This window comes from Emydura macquarii, unplaced genomic scaffold (genome assembly GCF_026122565.2).
Source record: "Emydura macquarii macquarii isolate MOO-44397 ecotype Brisbane River unplaced genomic scaffold, CSIRO-AGI_Emac_v2 contig_2205, whole genome shotgun sequence".
Classification (NCBI taxonomy): Eukaryota; Metazoa; Chordata; order Testudines; family Chelidae; genus Emydura; species Emydura macquarii.
In genome coordinates this window covers 26,863,790-26,886,194 of record NW_027132342.1, presented here as the reverse complement: position 1 = coordinate 26,886,194, position 22,405 = coordinate 26,863,790, and the positions used below count along the sequence as shown (strand labels likewise).

The 22,405-nt window shown below is 44.7% G+C and overlaps 1 long non-coding RNA gene across 1 annotated transcript; it reads left to right on the top strand.

Moving 5' to 3' along the window:
- Window positions 1-1,166: 1,166 nt before the first annotated feature.
- LOC137160523 (uncharacterized) lies at window positions 1,167-13,970 on the top strand. Its single transcript, XR_010921902.1, has 3 exons — window positions 1,167-1,239; window positions 11,117-11,241; window positions 13,697-13,970. It is a non-coding gene; the product is annotated as an uncharacterized lncRNA (long non-coding RNA).
- Window positions 13,971-22,405: the final 8,435 nt, after the last annotated feature.

Sequence of the window (22,405 nt, the reverse complement as noted above, 5' to 3'; positions counted from 1 at the left end):
ATACTCAGAGTCATAAGAGCTAAACCAGAAGCCTTTAGAGCAGCAGCAGGCTTAACAAAATTTAGTCGTTATAACCATTGCCCTGCCATCATTTTAAAGATCTAATTATAGCAGGATACATTTGTATCACATGCGAAGGGATCAGTGGCGCTAGGAATTGATTTTGTTATGCAGATGTCAGGTCTTATTAACCTAGGGTGCAGTGAGATTCTCATTTTAACAGAGCAAGCACTGTATTTAAAACCATTGCCTCTGAAATTGGCAGTACACATTGGGAAAGATGTCACCACCAAGGGGACAAGCCCAGCAGAGGGGAATGTTTTGACTGACAATCTTATCCAACAGACTTGCTTTTGAATCCTCTCTTCAAAGGGGAAGGGTGTGGCGGGAGCACAGGCTGTAAGCCTTGCCGTTCCCAGGAGCTGCAAGGAAAGCAGAGGGCGTTGTGTGGATCCAGGACTTTCCATGATAATTGCAAATGGCAACAGGGCATCTGAGGGAGCCGTGTTGCAATAGGATGTCCCCTTCATTCCCATCATATCCACCCCTCAGCATCCACCCACTGGATGGCATGGAGGCTGTGATAATACTGCAGTCTGGAGTGGGCTGCACCCTTCCCCATCCCCTTTCACTTCCATTTCCACCTCTGATCTTTGTGGCTGCTTATTAACATGGTCATAAAGGGATTTCCACCAGCTCCTGGGGAAGGAAGTAGCATGCAGCAGAATCCATGGAGAAAGCAGCCAGTAAGCCACATTATGCCTACTTTTGTTCCCAGTGTTAAAACTCTCTGACCAACTTTGTTCGGTTAATCTGCTGTCCAGGAAAAGCAATACCTACCATTTATTCAAATTGCATCCTAGAGCATCTGCTATCTAGGGGCCAACATTTTCTCCTGCATGACTTAAATTAGGCTCTTAAATTCATATTTTGACACCTGAGGATAATCTGATGAAAAACAGTCCGGCCTTGTATGGCAGAGTGCTGGGAACCAACACCTGAGCAAGCACGCTAACCCTTAAACACCAATTCATTCCCCTGGGGTGGACATGACTGTGCTTAATTAACATATTTGAATAGGCAGGAGGGGGATTAAACAGCTAATTAGCCTATTAACAAAGAGGATAGAAGAAGGCACAGGAAGGAAATGCTGTGGCTAGAGGTAGGTTAGTAGTGCAAATACCGAGGAGGTTCTCACAATAGAGAGCGCGAGCGCGCTGCTGAGGAGATGCTGACAGTGTAAGTAATAAGTTGTATTGATCAGTAAGGTGGGGGGAAAAGCAAATGCAGATATTGCACTGGTGTAGTTAATAACTGAAGAGCTCAGCGTCTGCGTAAACTGAGTGGAAGACAGGATTGGGATGTGGCCCTATCACACCGTGGTGTGGGGTTCCTCAGAGAACGATATTATGGACCTGATTCTCACTCCATTATGCCAGTTTGATGCTGGTGCAATGCTATTGATTTCAGTGGGATTATGTTATTGTAAAAGGGTTTAGTAGAGTAAACAATTGGGCTTTACATGCAAGAGGTACAGGATCATGGCAAAGATCACTCATGATGTCCCCTAGCTCACAGGAGTCTCAGGAGGCAGGAAAAAACTAATGCAGAGGAAAAGGATAGTCCAAGCTAATGCTTTTGGGTTGATTTTCTTTCTTTCTTAGTGTGACATGTCATGCTATCTGTTCCAGGAGGCACAGATATCTTTGTGGGTCTGGGCTAAGCTTTCTCAACTTTGAAATCAATTGAAGCTAGGAGCCTAAAGATCTTGGAGGCTCTAGGGCTTTTTGCCTCAAGCTTCCAAAACTGTAGGGGCTGATTCAGTCCCCAGCACAAGCTGAGGCAGTTTACAGGGCTCCCTTGAGTTGTGTTCCTTCCTGCTATAGTTCCTGTTGGGCTCGCAGGGAATCACCAGAGCACCGGCTACATTTTCTCCTTTCTCTAGCCCATCTCCATGCTACCCCAGAATGCCCCCTGTCCTGGCAGATGCTGCAGGGATGTTTGAGGCCCCTTGCACCAGTGCTGTTGGTGTATGCTGTAGGGAAATTATGGATGTGGTCCCATAATTGTGGCAAGCCTTTTTATCCCAGTAACTAGCTCATGAGCTGCTAACTGGAGGTTGCCAAGCCTCATAAGAACACATTTCTGTCTGTACAGTACATCAAGTTTGAAAAATGTATTTTTTTCTAATGCAAACTGCATTTAATAAATTGTACTGGCGATGACAGATACAAAGACCCCCTTGCGTAGAATTGTTGGCCTTTTTCTGTAAAGTAATCTCATCTTGCCCGTCTTGCATATCTTATTTTGTAATGCATCCAGTTCTCCTCCTCCTTTTCATCTGACTCTTCTTCCTTTCCCCCTTGATTCTGTGTGGTACTAAAGCATGTAAAAGTTACTAAAGACACTTGGAATCACCATACATTTGTTTCTCTTGAATGTGGGCTACTAACTTTATTACTGTTCACCTCTTCAGTGCCACCACCCTCAGTGTGAATAAGAAAGACCTGAAAATCACACTCACTTAACCTTAATTTTGAGCCGTTAACTTATTTTATAACTTACTTATGAACTAATGTGTATATACACTATGAAACATACACCTATATTGTATAGTTGATCTTTTAAAAAATGTAAATATATATTAAATACGTGGCCAAGAAATTTCCAGATGCGTTCCTAAAGCCACATTTAGGCAACTAAACAACTGGCCTAATTTCTTAAAATCCTCTATTGGCTACAGTTAAAAGTTGCTTAGATACCCGGCTTTTTTAAAAATAAGACTGCTTATTAAGTTGCCCAAATATGGATTTAGGAACCTAACTTTAGGCACCCATTTAGACAAAGGTCTATTTTTTGGTGCATTTGTGATGTTTTAAGCATTTAAATGGGACTATATTTTGTATTTCATTGACTGAAAAGCTAAATTCTTTAGGGCTATATATTCAAAAGGATTTGACTACTAAAAATAGAGGCCTATGTCCTTAGGTGCTTTTGAAAACCCCACTGGTTGCCATTCTGGCCCTTAGTTACTGTGGACCAAATCCTGCATCTATTAAAGTTGGTGACAAAGAACCAATTGGCCTCAATGGGGTCAGGATCGAACACTTAACTGAAGCCTAACTGTCCAGGGCTGAGAAGGAACTGTAAACCCACTTAAAATTGCATTTCTCTGCCACCTTAAAAGTTACAATTCTAATATTTTGCTAGACTGGAATGTCCAGAGATTTGTCAGGCCCGAATGGGACTCTTACCCCAGGTATAATGCTCTAATTTCTAGCCCTGCAAGAGCCATGAGATCACATACCTTAGAACCATCAGGTTTTTTTATGGTGTATGGAAATATGTGATTGGGGGAGGACAAATTGTGCCCTTCTGGGGTAACTCTTTTGGAAGAAGTCCCACATTTGGGGGTGGAAACATTTCTGAGCAGGTAGAGTTAAATAAACAAAATCAACTGTTTGAAACTTTCCAGAGGCTTGGAAATGGAACGTTAGAATAAGCCCAAGGGAGATCATTGAGCAGACTGAGAATCGTCAGACTGGAAGAGACCTCAAGCGGTCATCTAGACCAGTCCCTTGCACTCAAGGCAGGACTAAGTATTATCTAGACCAGTGTTTCTCAAATAGTGTTCCACAAAACCCTGGGGTTCCGCGGGCTGAGTTGAAAGGTTCTGCGAAAAAGTGGAACCACGCCGCTGAAATTAACAGAAATCTCGTGCCGCCGCGGAACAGCTGTGATCACGCTGCCGAATAGCTGATCGTGCCGCAGAAAACAGCTTAGAGAGCACGCCGCCGAAACCAGCCTACACCGCGCCACCGAAAAGGGGAAGATTTTCTGGACTTGTCAGTGGAGGGTATGGCATGGCCGTGCAAGGGTGCCGCGGCGAAATATAATTGAGAAACACTGATCTAGACAATCCCCAACAGATAATTGCCTCCTCAGGCAATTTATTCCAGGGCTTAACTATCCTGACTGTTAAGTTTTTCCTGCTGTCCCTTAACTGCCCTTGCTGTAATTTAAGCCCATTGCTTCTTGTCCTACCCTCAGAGGTTAATAAGAATAATTTTTCTCCCTCCTCCTTGTAACAACTGTTATGTCCCACCTCCGTCTTCTCTTCTCCAGATTAAACACACTCAATTTTTTCTATCTTCCCTCATAGGTCATGTTTTCTAGACCTTTAATCACTTTTGTTGCCCTTCTCTGCACTTTCTCCCATTTGTCCATCTTTCCTGAACTAGTGAAATGATCATATGCTTGACAAATTAATTTATCACATGGTCTTGCAATTGATCACAAGAATATTTCCTCCCCAGATGTGGTGTGTCAGTGTGAGATACATATTAGTATGCACACACATACACAGCATGTTGTAAATAGCCTATTGTGATGTACAAGTCTGCAGACTAGAGCTATATTTAAAGATACCCTCTGACCTCATGAAAGCTGTGTTCTTGTCCACTCACGAATAATTATATCCTTCAAACCCCTCAATCATGTTACAGCCTTGTGATTCATTCAGGCTAATGGAACATGAAATTCCTACTCCATAAGTCCTATCCCACTGTGTTAACTAAAGGAAGAGAGAACTGTGTATTCAAAGACAGTAACTATACAGTGGAGAGGTGTAAGGGAGCTTTATATAATCCTTTCTTAATGATATGCTTTACTTCTGCACTCCTCCTCCTTCCTACTCCTGCAATGCTAGTCTGGCTTTCATGGCTTCTTTTCCTTTTTGACGTAGCTAACAATTAGACTCACCTGCCAGAGTTTCAAATAGTGTTTAAATTGCCTCCCTTGAAGATCAAATTTGGCTTAAAATGGAATATCTCAAACTTTGTAACAGGCTTTTCAAGTGGATGAATGATTTGGTATAAATTTAAAATCATAAAGTCATATTCTCTGAGAGTTGTACTAGAGTTCTACATATATGAAACAATAATAATCCTTGCAATTACTCACAGCCTTTTCAATAGCTGTCTCGAAGGAGCTAAATCCAAGGAAAGAATAGAATAAAATCTCTCTATAACAAAGGCCTCTAGAAAACGGGAGGGCCTCTTCCTCAGACTGACTAACTGAAACAGGAAAAGGTTCTTCACTGTGAAACACACTATGGCTTTTGTGGTAACTTACACTTTTACAATAAAATTGGTTTTATTGTGGTTTTCTAATACCATTGCTGCTCTTCATCTGCTGATGCTGTGCTCCATTACAAATCAGCAAATGAAAAAAGTCTATTTTGTGTTCTAGTCTCCTCTTAAAACTCTTTCTGTTGTCCTGTATACTAATACCTGCATATTCATGGCTATCTGCACTGCAATAATACATTTTATAAAGATAAGTGCGTGCACAGTCTCTGGCTGTGTGTGTGGCTGCTAATATTTTGCAATTAAAGCAGGCAATACAGTGTTAACTGTTGACAATTGTTTATAGTTCTGTCTACCTGGCCCAGTTTAGAAGAATATAAGAATGTACTAAGCTGAAGATTCACAGGGCTTAATTCAACTCTGTTACACTTGGTGTGTCCCTGATTCTGCAGTGAGTCCAGCCAGCTGGAGTCCCCTTAACTTACATGGTACTTGTTGTGGATGCAGGGATCTGCCTGCATGGGACAAAAATAACTTGCTGAATCAGCACCTGAATCCAGAGTGATTCCACTGAAGTCACCAAAGCCTTACTAGTGTGAAATCTGTTTAAAGGAGAGCAGACTCAGTTCCAGAGGGTGGAATACTCCACTAGAGTGAAAAAATAAAGTACAGGAATGATTCTGGAGGTGAGATGGCATGGACAGAAATAAGTGGTAAGGAAGGAACTAGGGCATTAGTCTAGGGTTTGGGAGATGTGGTTCAATTTCCTGCTCTGTTGGAATTCATGTGTGACCTTGGGCAGTTCCATTAGCATCTCAGTTCTCCATCTGTCAAATGGGAAGAATAGTCTTCCGCTACCCACAGGGCTGTCATGAAGGAAAAAGTATTAAAAACCGATGTGCTTTGAGATCTGATGATGAAAAGCACTATAAGTGCTAAATGTAACATAAATAGCCCAATATTTTATTTCTGCTGAGCTCTAACAGGAATATGAATTTATACTAAAGGTCAGCATTGCTATTACAGTTAGTTGTGGTGATTTTTTTGTAGAGGGATTGGGGTTTTGATAAAGGTCATTATATCCATGAAGAGCCATTATGAATTCTTATTAGATCATAGAGGCTAGTCCCACAAACCATAAAGCAAGGATGCTGCCTAACCGAATGCAACTTCATTTATTTGACAAGTGTCTCTTAAAAGTGTAAGAGTGTCATTTAATATCAACTTAACATTCTGTGCTCTCTCTTGTAAGACTAAGGAAGCCTGAGACCCCACTCTAGCAACCTGTTGTTCTGACTTTGCTGAGAAGTGAGAGCCTCGCCTTTTGTGTATGCTGATGGGACGTCTGGATTAGCAAAGAGTAAATTAATGAAGTTCTACTGGGCTTTAGAAAGCAACCCATATGGGGGTTAACACACAGGTTAAAGTCAGCAGTGTTAAATTAGTGAGTGTCAATCCCATAGCCTATAAAGGTCAAATATGAGATGTTTTTTGGTAGCAAAGAATTCAGTGGTGGTGAAGTTAATAGAGTAAATTCAGATTTACAATCTGTTCTAATGGAATTAAGAGATCAGAGCTGAGACATTTGCAGGGCCTGGTACATGTTTGCTTAGGGATTCCCTGCACTGTGTTTGTCATGTGTGTTAATACTTAGGACTAGATCCACAAAGGGGACTTAGACTTATAGTTACAACACCAAATATTTAGGTGCCCTGCTGCCTCATCATATCCAGACCTGCAAGCTAGGTGCCCAGTCTCCTGTGTAATGCATGGAGAAGTTAGATGCTTAAGAATGGGATCAAGAAAAACCAGCAGCTTTGCAGGGAGCCACCTAAGCTATCCAACGGGCAATGCTGATAAGAGAGGTATGACCTAAGCCCTGCCCCTCAAAGAGTTAGTTGCCTCGGTCCCTTTGTGGATCTAGTCCTAAAGCTTCACAGGCTCAAAAAGCCCCTAATTTAGGCCAGGAAAAATGCTAAAGATGGTTTTATTTGGTAGACATGATTTTTAATGAGTAAAATGGCTGGATAATGCAGAAACCTCTCTCACCTTAAAAGAGCTAGTCCCACAAAATGCCAGCCTCACCATTCCTGTCTTCCCCAGGTGCATGTTAACACTTCGTTACAACATATCAAATGCTAAGTAGCAATGGCTTTGTGCTACTGCTAATGCAGTCTGACAGCTCTTACAATTCCTGAATACAGCTGCTCTCTGATGCCCACACACAGCTACAACATTGCATACATAATTTAGTTTATGTGTGTGTGTGTGTGTGTGTGTGTGTGTGTGTGTGTGTGTGTGTGTGTGTGTGTGTGTGTGTGTGTGTGTGTGGTAATATCTCTTAGTGAACTGACTTCTGTTGGTGAGAGACAAGCTGAGCTCTGTAAGTGCAAAAGCTTCTTTCTCTCCAACAGAAGTTGGTCTGGTAAAAGATATCACCACTCCACCTTATCTCTCCAAACTAAACCTTGACAGTTTCTCTCTCATTCAACCTCTGAGACACCCTGTACCCCAAGTTCACCACTTTTATATAGTTATGATATGTTTTGTACAAAGCATGTGAGGTCTCATTTGAATACTCAGAATCTGCTGAACATCCTTGTCTTAAGATGTATGTAACATCACCTGCATGAAAATTTATGAGATTTTGCTATGACTGTTACCCAAAACTACAACATATTTCAGTAATACCCACAAACTCTTGTCCAGAGACAGACACACTGGCAATCCCAGATAGGTATCAACAAAGTCAGATGAGCTATCACTTAATTTAAACAGCCATTTTTCAGCAATGGGGAAATGTACACAAGAAACTTGCATTTCCTCCCAGATACGGTGTGACTCTCACATGCACAGGAGACCGTTTAGCTACATTCCAGCAGTGGGAAGGGGGGTAATCCTCAAAGAAAGGAGGTAGGTATAAAAATAAAGGACAGTCATCTTCATGGGACCTTCTCTTCTCCACCTTGTGTATCTCTGCTCATAACATCAATGAATACCTAAAGAACACTGAACTAAGGGAGTGGTCCCAGTCTGAAAGGAAATCCAGCCTGTGAACTGAGACTTGCCTGCATCATCTAGTGTGGTTAGAATGATGCTTGCTTCAAATCTTATTTAGCTTGCTAAAGTTTAGGAATTAGCTTGTGGTTTTATCTTTTGATTTCTTTTATAGCCAATTTTGACTCTTATGCATTATCACTTGTTATCTGTCTTTCTCTAGTTATTAGACTTGTTTTATCTAAAGCTGTGTTTGATTGAAGTGTTTGGGAAATCTCTACTTGAGATGACAAGGCTGGTGCATAATCATTCCCAAGGCTGGAATGATGAACTATTTATGAGCTTGTATGGTCCAGGTGCTATTGGATGCACATTTCTGGGGGGCAAGGCTGGGACAGAGGGATATGCAGATGTGGTCCTGTAGGTAATTCATGGATGGCTAGGCGTAGCATTCACCTATTCAGATGGGAGTGATTTTGCATGCTGGTGGCTGTCAGTGAGTACAGCCTGGAGGGTTTGCTGTTCACGAGCAAAGCAATGTAGAATGCATCCCAGGTTGGAGAACTAAAGGGACATAGCAGTTTAGGTTGCACCATGGGGAATGTCACACCCTCCCCTGCCATTATCATTTGGTGTTTCTAATAAATTTCCTTTAAAAATATTAAACTATATCCTTTCAAATGTACTGTCCTGTAATGTGTATTTGCATTTTGTGTTGTATAAAGTGTCTACTTGAACTGTAAAATGAGTCACCTCCTTTTGCACTTGGTGCTGAGTTGTCGAACATGCAGTTTTAATCATAAAGTGAAATGCAAAATAAGCCTTGGGTTGTTTTTTTTGAGGGGGAAGTGGTTTAAAATCACTTCAAAGTTTAAATGGCAAATGTTTCTTCTCTAGTAGATATATAGCCTATAGTAGTTTTACTTCACTTCAGTAATTTTTTCTTTAACAAGTGTATGGGATCTGTAAAGCTTCCCAACCCAAAAAGAAAGTTTTCATATGTGCAAATTAGTAGCTTTTTTGTTTTGTTTTAATTATAGCATTACTATGGACACTGATTGTCCAAAGAAGTGTTTGGATTGCCTGGTTTGTCCTTTATGATGAGGTCCCACATGCATTAATTTCCAACAGTACATAGTTAGGATCTCAACCATGAAAAATATCCCTATAATGAAGCATCTGTGGGGAGGGCCATATTACATTCTCAGTGATAGTCTGAGTCCTGGTTCTACAAAATGTTACAGCCATATGCTCCCTTCAGTCCATAGTGGATTTCCCAAGGGCAGCAACTGGATCTTTGTGCAAAGATTGACTCTAGAATCTGGCCCTTATGTAATATATTTAAAGTTACTGCTTAATTCAGCATCCCTCAATGGGAAGAAACGAGGTACCTGGTTTTTTAGGAACACCGCTATTAGCTTGTTGCAGTTAAGTGAGTGTGTAGAAAGGTGCAGTGGCCTTCCTCCAAACCAGGGCCCGAAGAAGGGCCACAACTGTGGAGCTGGACTGAGAAAGGGCCGGCAGCCCAGTCTGCCCGGCAACCGGGAGGCCGGCTCGCAATAGGGCCTGCTGGCCGACCAATCCAGCACCAGAGGGGCAGAGTCTCATCCAGGGCTGAGAATACAAAAAGCAGGCCCCACAGCTCAGAGGGAGGGAAGCTGCCGCCGGAGGCAGACGTGCAGCCTGAACCGGGCCGGGCTGCTGACACTAGTGAGCACCCCCCAGGGCGGAGACCTGGGAGTGAACCAAGCGACCTACCGCTAAGGGTTGGGTAGGGCCCCCAGGCCCACTAGACTGGCCAAGGCCTACAGGCCCCCTGGACTGGGCCAAGCCCGTAGGCCCTAGTGATTGGACTGAGTCCCCTGAGCCAGAAGGCTGGGAGACCCCCCCCCCCCCCCCCGAGGCCGGACCTGACTTAAAGTTGCTGCCTGAGGCCTAACCATTCCCCAAGACGGGACAGGACCTAGAGGAGCTGCCGGAGGCCAAGCCATTCCCTGAGCCCTGGGACCTGGAGGAACTGCCCCTCGCCAAAGAGCTTGCTGCCTGTGGACGCCGAGGGACTGGCGAGCCTGCCATGGGCGGTCTACCCCAGTGACTCTGAGGGACTCACCGATTCAGGTACCTGGGGATACAGGGAGGAAGTAGCCCAGGGGCGGCCATAATTGTGGCTGAGCCAGGGGCAGGCCCCAGTCGGTGTGTTGCGGCAGGAGCCCTTCTGACTTAATGGCACACCTTTGCCACTGCTAGGGCCCTGGGTTGGGACGCAGTGGAGTTGGGTGGGCCTGCATCCCCCTTCCCTCCTCCTTACCCTTGCCACCCAGGGAGTGAGCACCGTCCCCTGCACTCTTGATTTGAAACAACTGCTTGCTTGCCCGCCCTGCCCGGGGGGCCGGGATGATAGACTCATATCCGCAGCAAACATTCCCCTTTTTGGAAGGTTCAGTGGCCTTCCTCCGAGCCAGGGCCTGAAGAAAGGCCACAACTGCGGGACCAGACAGGCCCCCGTGCTACAGAGTGGTATACAATAACCACTGGTTATGTGTTAATCCACTTAAGAAAGAAAACCATATATCTACTTACTGTGATATAAACATTGTAAATGACAGTCATTGCTCTGACAAGCTTACACCTTAAAAGACAATGCTGGAATAAAATGACAAGCAGAGGTAGTGAGGTCACAGATCTGTGATGTGTCTTCAGCAGGGCAAAGTTAAAGTAAGGAGCATGTGAAAGCCTACTATAAACAGAGGGAGAGTTCTCTCTCTGCTTTTTCTGCTGGACTTAGGGGAGTTCCCCTCTCTCTCTCTCTCTCTCTCTCTCTCTCTCTCTCTGAACTCCCCCTCCTTCCAGCCTCTTCAGTGGCTGGTGAAACGAGGACTCATCAGACAGGAGAATCTGTGGTGGGATCAGTTGGTGCCTGGTTGGGAATTTTATGGGGCTCTGAGACTTCCTGGCCATAGATGGAGCAGCAGCACCTCATAGGGACTCCTAATTTTGAAATTTTTTTCTCCTATCTGCCTCCTCTCTCACAGGAAAGAGAACAATCTTCAAGTGGGTCAGAGAAATAAAGGAGACCTTGCCACTTCCAGAGGACCACAGGCAACCCTGCCACTGGCTTTTTCTCTGTCTATGCTTGGGATTCTTCTCTTCTCGTGTGGTGAGTGAATAGGGAGATGGTTGGGAGCAGAAGGGATGTTTGCCTGCACAACTCCGCACTGTGGGAGTACTCTTTTGTTTGGCTGGTTATGGATCTGCTTGGGGCCAAGGACTCCTACCAGATATATGCATTTCCTTGTGCCCACATTATGGCCCATCACATGAGATGATGCAGTGCTAACTTACCCTGTGCCATTGATGCCCATGGCAATGCACAACAGATTTGTGTGTGCTCCCTGCTCTTTCTACTTTAATCACTGTATTCAAGGTTAGTGATTTGAGTTCAGCAGCACCTGGTGGCTTCACCCAGCTCTGACAAATGAGGTGGGCAGACAGCTTCAACGGTAGGGGAGGTCATTGTCCTGCCTAGTTCTTCAAAGTGTCTCCCCATCAGCATCACATTCCTCCTCCTGAGTTTAATTTAAGGGGCATTCATCATCCAAGCACTGGTCTCGTATGTATTGTAACATCCTGTAGTGGTGTCGGCGGAATCTGTTGAAAATGTGACAGCTGTGCACCGCTAACATTTTTGGGGCAGCAGAGCCCAGGACATCCACCAGCCTCCTCAGATGGTCTCATCTGCATGGCGAAGGGATGATTAGACAGAATAGATCCCTGTTGGACTCTGCAAGTAAGAGCTTTCGGGGAAGAGGAGCAGTTGCCCACTTACCACTCAAGGCCTGCTGGAAACGAACAATCCGAGCCAACCATAGCGCTGTGCCAGCCACTCTTCTGCCATCTCAAGGAAGAGGGTCAGCAATGCCTTGTGATAAACAGCATTGAAAGCTGCAGAGAGGCTGAGTAGCGTAAGCACTGAGGCCTGGTCTATCCTATATGGTTAGGTCAACGCAAGGCAGCTTATGTTAACCTGGCTGTAGGAGTGTCTTCACTTAAATTTGGCTCCTGCTGATGTAAGTGCCCTGCTATACCGATTTTAGTAACAACACCTCCCTGAGTGGTGTGACATCAGGACTGATGTAATTAGGTTGACAGTGTCAGTGTAGACACTGCATTTACTTCATCAACAGTTACTGGTCTCAAGGAGCTGTCCCACAATGCCCCACACTGATTGCTGTGGTCACCATTGTGAACTCTGCTGCCCAGCGGTCAGATAGACAAGAAGCTGCCTCTCCTCTTTAAAGCCCAGCATGGTGAGCACACCTAGCAGCTCTCCATTGTTCGCTACACACTGCAGATGCCCTCCTGCCTGGAACACACTGGAGGTGATGGATCTCCTGGACTTGTGGGGAGAAAAGAGCATGCAGGCACGGCTCAATCCAGCCATCGAAATGTGCCAGTCTATGACCAGATTGCTCAGGGGATGCAGGAGAAGAGCTATGGTGTTGCATGAAGGCCAAGGAGCTGCAGCAGCCATACTAGAAGACCAGGGAGGCCAACAATCAATCAACTTGATGTAAGTAATGCAGTGTCTACACTGATTCTGCATCAACAATCATTCTGGTGCCAAGAGGCAGACCTGCTGCTCTTACAAAGAGAAGCATGCCATCCTCAGCAGAGACCACCACCACCACCCTCAACGGCATTATGGATACTTCCAAGAAGCCAAAGTCATAGGCCCCTGCCATGAAAGCGAGGAGGTGGAGGTGGATGAGGAGTATAGGGTACAGACAACGGAGCAGTCCAGCTGTGCAACGACCCAGGACATGTTTGACTCCACTGCAGTTCAGCCTGTCCTGGCAGTTGGACATAGGCAAGGCTGATGCAGGAGAAGGAACCTCTAGTAAGTATGCTGTTTACTTTGAAATTATAGGGATCCCTCCCCCCAAATAGCAGGACACACCTTTTGACTTACTTTTAATTGTGCTAGAAGAGGTACTAGAACAGCCAAGAGATGTAGAGCTGCTATCTGCTTTTCATTCCTCTCTAGAGTTAGGCAGTGGGGACCACACAGAGCAGTTTATGCACCAGGACGTCCCATGAATCCTCTGTCGAGATCTCTATGAAACTTTCATGGAGGTACTCTGCAAGCTTCTACCCAAGGTTTCTGGGGAGGGCTGCCTTATTTCTTCCTCCTCAGTAGGACACTTTTCCATGCCACTCAATAATTACTTTAGCAGGCACCATTGCAGCACACGGGCCCAGATGGCATTGGGATGCTAGCAGCAGCTGTGCTCTCTCTGCCTCTGTTACCCTCAGGATGGAGAGAGCAGCTAAAATCACCACTGCCTATGGAAAACGGTGCCAGTATTCAGTGCCATTGCCCTGTACAGCTAGAATCATGCAAGCGAGCTATTCCCTCCTCATGTCCCAAACCCCTGGAGGGCCTTACTCACCATGACTGGTGCTGTGACTGGTACCATGCTGTATTAATCCCAAGCAAGAAGCAAGAAAGTAGTACTTACAACATTTGAGGAGCAAGGGGATTGAGTTCAGTATCCTTAAGTTTGATTTGTCATGAACACGCTGACAATGGCACCTCCTGTGTTTATCTGCAGCTGCTGCCATTGCAGCCTTCAGGGTCTCCCCCACCACACCTGTGGAATGCCTGAGCAAGATGAGGAGAAAGAAGAGGACTTGAGATGACATGTTCGAGGAGATCTTGCAAGCCAGGACTGCGTCAGACCAGGAACACAGGGCATGGAGGATCAACCTTTCAGACAGCATGAACAAGGAGGGAGTGGAGAGGAGAAGGACATGCAGCAGGATCTGTTTGTGCTTCTCAAGCAGCAAACGATGCAGCCTGTGGTAGACCTCTGCAGCCCACAAAGAACTGCATATTGGGACCCCCCTAGGTCATCCCCTCCCCCCCCCCGCCAATCCTCCTGAACATTGTATGAGCCAGGATGGGTTGGTGCACTACCCTTACCACTCGAGGGAGACATGATGTGAAACTGTTTTTCTTTACACTGACCTGTGAAAGACAGTTGATGTGTGTGAAATGGAAATGACTATTCAGTTCTGTTCCCTTAATTTATTACATTTCTAATGGTTTTTAGTTAGCTGGTTCACGTTACTGAGAAAGTTGTAATTTTTGGATCGAGATTAATCTTTTCGTTCACAATGTAGGCTGTCTGATGCTGAGCAAGTCTGAGAGCAGCCCATTTCCCACTATTGCACTGGGTCACAGAACCCATAACATTCACAAACAGCTGTTTCACCTCCACCCCAGCAGAAACGGTTCTCTCCCCCCCCCCCTTTTGCTTCACAGATGTTATGCAGGACACAGCAGGCAGCTATAACCAGGGGGATATTTTTCTCATTGCGATCTCATCTTGTAAGCAAACAAGTGACCAAGGGCACATTCAACTGTCATGCTGCAGCTGCTGAGCCTGTAGCTGAAGTGCTCCTTGGTGCTGTGGGGGGCCTGTGTACAACTTCATGAGCAAGGGGTAGGTTGGTTCCCTTAGGATCATTACTTGCATTTCAATATCACCAATGGTAATCTGCTGCTCAGGAAAGAATGTCTCTGCTTGCAACTTTTGAACAGCCTGATATTCTTAAAGTTGCATGTGTCATGACCTTCCCTGATCAGCCCACACTGATGTCAGCAAAGCATACCCATTGATCCACCAACACTTGCATTACCATAGAAAAGTAACCCTTTCTGTTGATGAACTCTGTGGTAAGGTGATCTGGTGCTTAACTAGGGATGTGGGCTATCTATCACCCCACTGCAGTTTGGGAACCCACTGCTGCAAAACCATCTACTATGTCCTTCACATTGCCATGTCCCAGTCCTGTAGAGCAGGAGACGATTAATGGCCTTACTCCCTTGCATCACAACAGCCCCTACGGTGAATCTCCTGCCTCCCAAAATGATTGCTACTGCTCCTTCGGGAATTGGCCGCTGTAAGTTTCCACAGTGCAATTGCACTCACTTCTCAACTGTCAGCGCAGCTCTCATTTTGGTGTCCTGTGCTAGTGGGCTGAGGTGAGTTTGGCACACAGATCCAGGAATGGGGCCGGGTGCATCCAAAAGTTTTTGCAGCCACTGCTTGTCATCCCAAATCTGCACAACAACAGTGCTTGTTTCTCAGGCCCAGAATGGCACTCCACCGTCTCGAGCAGCTTCAGGAATACCAACAAGCACCTTGAATTGTTTGTGTCCCACGGCAATTTAGGCTCCAAGGAATCGTCGTGTTCCATATAGCTCCTCTTGTGGCTCTGTAAATACTGCCGGATTAGGTGCCCTGTACTTGCAATGCTTGTGACAATAGTGCTGAGCTGTGCAGGCTCCATGCTTCTGTCAGAGAAGGCAGACAGCGAGGAGAGGCTTTTTGTGGGTTTTTGGGACTTTGAAAGGAAGGTGCAAAATATTATGGGCCACAGATATTATGGGATGGAGAATATTGTATTAGGGGAAGTTGACCCCATGCTCCCAGTCACCCCTGTGCAACTTGTTTCAGACCCATCAGGCATTGGCAACAACTTCCCAAAACATCCTGTGCTGGAAGGTGGTGAGTTGCACAGGGGAATACCTATCCACAGTGCACTGCCTTCTGCATCGATACAAGCGCTCTTGATGAGGATGTGCACTGCCAACAGAAGGAGCCAAGTGTGTGCGCACACAAGCAATTCAACAACTGCAGTAGCTCTATGCCAACATGATGTAGACTGTCATCATTTTGTACCGTTGACATGGCCTGAGAGGTGGCCTCTCTCCCAAGCCATGGGGAACTAGGGCTGTCTCTGTGTGCTGTGACTTGGTCTGAAGCTGAATTGTTGCCAGATGTCATGTTGTCAGTGCTCTCTTGATTTCCGCCACCCCTAGGAATGAGAGATTGGAAATGGGATGGTAATTGACAATGCTCTGTACCTCGTGTTAGCTTTTTGATGATTCGATGGGCTATTATGCTTTATTAGATTGGCACTTGATTTCCATTAGTAATAAGTACCATGTTACTTGGATGGTCTGTTTTGCAGGCAATGGCTCAAATTCTAGAGCAATATTCAAAATTTATAATACAGAACTGAGAATCAATTAAGTGGTGATATGTCTTTTCTTATTTATTGCTGTTTTTATCACATTTGTCAGGAGAGCCAGCCATTCCCTCCTTGATTCTGCAGAGTGGCAAATAAACTAAATTACACAGGTCTGGAGGAAGATGTTTATCAGCTCTTTTACTCTGTATAGTAAGTAAGGATGTCAGCTGTGCTTATAATCATAAAATAAGTCAATAAATCAAAAGCAGTAGGAAAGACAGCTGATAACTGTAATGGCTGAGGCTGGATGTATGACATCAAGTGACACTACTTTGCAAGTCACAATTATTTCTGATTTAATTGACCTGTCTGCTCATTACAGAGATTTAAGAGTTAGACATGTCCCAGGTGAAATAGTATCAGCTACATTTTCATGAATGTTGTCGAAGCTCTCACACCTTCTGGACTAATGCAAGAGCAGTTTTATACAACAGCAAGCTGTAGAAAAGAGAATGCTCACCTTAACTGGCCATCGTAGTGTTCCATGTTGTGACTTAGTGATTTTCTGCCTTCATATATTTAATATTTTCAAGATTTCTTATTATCTAATATCTCTACTCCTCAGCTGCTAGCTCCCCAGGCAGCTTCTATGCCTGATGTTTCTGATACAGCGTTTACTTTCCAATTTGAGTCGGACATCGTCTCAATGGGAAAGAAGGATGGGGTTGTGTAGCACTAGCAGGTTTTATGCCATGACCGCAGATGGCTGAATTTAAGATTTTTTTAAAAGTCCTTACCAAGTAAGCTTGCTTTAAAAGAAAAAAAAAATCCAACTTCATCAGGGTCCTGATCCAGCAAAATACTTGAGCATGTGCTTAACCTTTAAGCCCATGAGAAGTCCCATTGACATTAAAAGGATTGAACATGCTTAAGTGCTTTCCTGGATCAGGGCTTAAATTAAATGTATTTCAAGTGGTCCCAAAAGTCAGTGGAGAAAAATGCAAGTGTTTAAAATGTTTTGGCTATGGAATGTAATGTACATTTTAGAACTGTTCTGTAAATATTGTATTGTTCAACCCATGTCACTTTTCCCTCTCTTGATCTCGCCAGTCTTCTCCTTCTTAGCAGTATTTTAATTTTTAGAAACAATCGTCCTGGAAAGTTTCTCCTTGTGCTCAATATGCACTTTCTTCTCATCAAGTCTTGCATAGTGCATGATTTGTAAATCTGGAACTTTAAATAAAACACGATGCCTGATGCAGCTCTCACTTGCATGATTGTAAATCCATTGATTTTGATGGAACTACTTTTGCTGTACACGGGTATGCAAGAGCCGAATCAGGTTGGAAGCTTATGTAACGAATCTCACAAATAGCTGTGCTATACCCCAGTTTTATAAGTGACTCTGGACAGATGAAACCCCATTGAATTATGGGACTTGCTTAAAGTTAGGCACATTCTTAAGCATCCTTCTGAATTGGGGCCTGTAACAGCTGCCACCCATCCAGACCCAGATCATGTGATTGGAGCCAGACAGTAAAGGCCAGGGACAAATTTTTTTTTAAAGGGTCATGATTTTAGATGCCTACATTTGGGGGATTTTTGAGAAGGCAGTTTCCCAACACTTTCTGAAACCTAGGCCCCTTTAAGTTGTCTGAAGCTGGGGACCCAAAAACTGCAGTATCCAAAATCTCTAGTCACTTTTGAAACGTCAGTCCCAGTTTCTTCTCAGAACTCCTATGTCCAATCCTTATTCCAAAACCTAAAAAACTTATCCAGTTTTCGGTCTCAACTAAAGTGACTTGAAGTATCTGAGGTTTTTCATTTAATCAGTAATTTTTTAAAATACCTATGGAATGTTTGTCCAAGTTATAATGCTGTACCAGTAGAATTTGCACTGTTTCCCAGCAGCTAGTTTGCAGTGGTGGTGTTTGTAGCTGTGTTAGTCCCAAGAGAGAAGAATAGGTGGGTGAAGTTGATCCAATAAAAGATATTACCTCACTCATTTTGTTTTTCCCAGGAACTAGCAATCGGCTGTTTGTTGTGACACAGTGAAAAGAGAGAGATCAAAACTTCTGGTTTGTGCACAGTGAATGGGAATGACACTTGTGCGGTGTTTTATGATAAATTCAGAAATCTAAATTGAGGATAAAATTCTCCACTCCAGGAAATAGGCACACGTTGCTGAGTCGGTTGCTGGCAGTAGTGACACCAGCACACATTTTAAAAAACCCGAAGTGTGCTTTTTATGAGTATTTCACACCCAAGAAAAACTTGCCACACAGGTGTCATGGTTTTTTACCTTAAAAATATGGTTGCCATAGTATAAGCAGTGGGTTTGGTACCATTAGAACATAGTTATTTTCATCAGCCTTGGCATCATATGCACTGTAACATGTAACTCCTTGCTGACTGCAATTATCACTTGCAAATGTGGGCTGCACTCTAGCATTTTAGAGTGCAGATGGTATACATACCCTCTGTGGTTATGTTTGGTGTGGTCCAAATGAATACTTCCAGGGTATTTATATGCAGTGGATTGGAATTCTTGGAATTACTCAACAAAACCTGGAATCAAAGTAATATTTACCAAAAATAATTCTCCTATAATTGAGCAATTATATGATTATTCTCTATAAAGTTGTTTTCTGCTTATTCTCTATTTCTCAGATGAACACAGGATAAAACTTGCAATAGTAAAAGGAACAAGATTTACAGCTACCCCTGAAACATGAAAAAGATTGCCCATAGTGTATGCAACAGGAAGTAGAAAGCTTCCTTTGGACCAGAAGAGCTGAGATTTAAAAAAGACTTTTGAGTAAAAATTTAGGAGAACTGCAAGCCTAACATTGGGTTTTGTTGCAGTTATCAGGTTTCTGGTATATGTCCTACTGATAAATTGATTGTCTGACCAGGTACTTGACTTCTACGAGTTGGTGTTGGATTACAGATTCTCATAAATCCAACATGTGGATCTCCAATTTCAGCTTCATAATTTGGGCATGTATAGGAGAAGTTGGCATTTCATGCCTTGATTTGCTCTTTCCCCCACCTCTGTTAGCTCCAGGATCGGAGGGCATGCTTTCATATCAGGGCCGGCTTTATCTCTTGGTTCCTCTCTTGCTGCCTGTGTTCTTTCCCCCTGTGCTTTATCACTGTTGAGAGAGTGGAACCAGCCCCTGGTGGATAAAAGAGAGGCTCCATCCTGCAAGACCTTCCCAGTGAGGAGCTGAGGATGCACAGCACCTTGCGGGATTGGCCCTGGCAGAGTAAATGAGAAAGGAATAAAGAGAGAAGAGGGGAAAGAAACAGGAGGGCTTGCGATTAACAAAGAAAAGTTCCAAAGAGGAGAGAAGTCATTGCAGCGAGACTTTTTGCAGAAAAAATATTCCAGCTGAAATGTCATTCTGTCCCATTTGTTCGAGAGAAGCCAGTCCATGGGGTAAAGGAAGCCATTTGAATCTGAAGAGCAATTCTTTCATGTTGCCTTTCTAGGCTGCCTTTGGGCACCATTCATTTTACATTTCATTTAGCTTTGGGCAGCAATAGCAGTAGTGCTGTTGCACTGTCCATTGCAACAGTTGCTCTGGCTGACATCTGGCACTTGGAGTATGTCTACATGGGGATAGAACAAGCTCACACAAGCTCCTGGGGCTCAGGCTTCAGGGCTGAAAAATTGCTGTGTAGCCATTCGGGCTCAGGTGGGATCCTGTCGGAGTGGAGGGTCCCAGAACTCGGGCATCAGCCCAAATGTCTACACAGCAATTTTTAGCCCCACAGCCCAAGCCCCGGTCAGCTGACCCAGGCTAGCTGTGGCCATGCCACGGGGCTCTTGTCTCTGTGTAGACATACCCTTGGAGGGCAACAGCACCACCCTTTAAGTGGATCACTGTCTCCTGTGCACAGGGCAGGTTGCTTAATGTAAGACAAAGGCATCGCACATTTGTGAAGCGGGACTGGAGGCCAAAAGTCTCCTTGTATTATTTATGCAAGCATTTAGGGTGGGATTTCCAAAGGACTCAGAGTTGGCTTAGCTCTTCCCCCACTGAAGTCAGCGGTAAAACTCCCTGATTTCAGTGGGAGCAGAGGGGAGCCAATGTTGAGTGTGCTTGAAAATCCTAGCCTGATATCTTATGACAGGGGTGTCAAACATCCGGCCCACAGGCTGGATACGGCCCACCAACCTTTTTGGTCTGGCCCCTGGCGGCAGCGTGCGCTGCCTCGACATCTCGCGGCGTTGTACTCTCTGGTGGCATCGCGTGCTGCTGCAAGATCTGTGTAGTCTGGCAGCAGCGCGTGGAGCGCTGTGTGCACGGGACACAACGCTCCAAAAGGCGGGAGAGCGACAGTGTGGTCTTGGGGCATGGCACAGTACTATCATTCTTAATCATTGATCGATTCTTTTAATTGTAAAATAGTAGTAGTTCTAGAAGTGAATTTACTGCAGTCTTTATATCGCTGATATCTAGCAAATAAAATATAATACTACATAAAAACGGTTGTGCCTAGTATTTCGATTTATGGTATGTATGGCCCATTTGAAGAACATTCAATTCAAATCTGGCCCGCCATAGCAAATGAGTTTGACACCCCTGTCTTATGATGATTCCTGTTGAGCCATTGGCAGTTGGATCATGCCCTTACGCCATGCTCACTGCCAGACATCTGACACCATATAGATGAGAAGAGCATTGTGGGAGTAACTGACATTTATCTATATTGGGGCAGGAAGACGGGGGTATGTCACTAGCCATATGTTGAAAAGGCTTCATCTGTAAAAGCTTTTTTAGTACAAAGCAAGCCTTGAAGTGCTTACATAATTTTTACTCTGCCCATATCATATTAAACTGAGGAAAGACTTCAGGAGTTGGCCTCAAGTTCAGAAGTTGGGTTTCTCCTTTCACAAGCACTGTACAAAACAAACCTGTGGCAGTCAGGTCATTCTCTTAGAAGATCCTAGAAAGAACAAAGCTCCCTGTATAATTAATATGCAGTATTTAGTATTTATGATATGTAACAAATCAGTTGGAGTCTAGAAAGTAGAATGCAGCCAGCTCTCAAACTTCCAGGAATTCTACCATGGGATTTAATGGTCCTATGGACAGTTTGTTGTGTCACAAAATAGACCTGAAAACTAGTACAGCGTGTCACTTTCTGTAGCATTTTTTATCCTTTTGCCATCTATTACAGATGTACCTTAGTCAACACATACACATTTTCTCATAATTGTGTTTACTACACATACCTCTTTATTCTTAAATAGCTATAGATTGGAGGCTGAAATAGTATTTATTTTACCTAGAGTAAAGGCCATGGGTATAAATTGCTGCCATGGTTACCCTTTCTCCCTCCTCCTACAGTATTCCTGCTCCAGTTCTGATGAGTTCACTAAATTTTTATATTCAAAATTCCATTGTGAGTTGGAAACAATTGCAGCTGAGATCCAAGAATGAATAATTCTAAGAAAATATGAATGCAATACAATTCACTCTGAACTTAAAATAAATAGCAAAGATACGTGTAGTGAGGCGGTGTGGCCTCCCTTCGACCCAGAGGGGGGAGGAGCAAGCCTCTCTACCCAAAGGGGCGAAGCCAGGCCAGCCTTGCCCCTCCCTCTGGAAGCAGGTGTGTGGGACAGGAAGTACAAAAGGCAGGGCCTCCAACTTTAGTTGGGAGAGAGCTGCCAAAGGAGAAGGACGTCTCTCCCCTGGTGCTGGGGCTTAAGCCCAACTGCTGCACTGCTGAGACGATGCCAGAGTTGGCTATTGACTGAAGCCTAGAGGAGCTGCCGGATGGCACTGAAGACCTGCTGGGGCTATCCCTTGAGATTTACCCCAGGGAAACTGATGATGACCCTGAGGCCCAGGTATTGTAAGGAAGGGGGGCAGGAAGGAGCCCGAGGAACCAGACAATTGTCTGGTTGTGTTGTGGTCTGCAGCCAGGTCAGGGAGTTTCAGCTGGAGCCCTGCTGACCCAAAGGCAGAACCCTCCACCACCGTTAGGGTCCTGGGCTGGGATGTGGTGCACTCAGAAGGGCCTGTGTACCCTTCCCCCCTTGCTATTCCACCCTGGGATGGCAGGCTCACCCAGCCTGTGAAGTGTCCCTGAGCAATAGACTGATTGCTTGCCCCACCCTGCCTGAGGGCTGAGGGCAACAGGCTGCTACCCAGCTTATTGGCTAATTCCCCCTGCCAATAGACAGTGAGTGACCGGCATCCCTCTCTGCTATGATAGCCTGCTGAACTGGAAATAAATAGTAGATATTCTTTAGATAAAAAAGG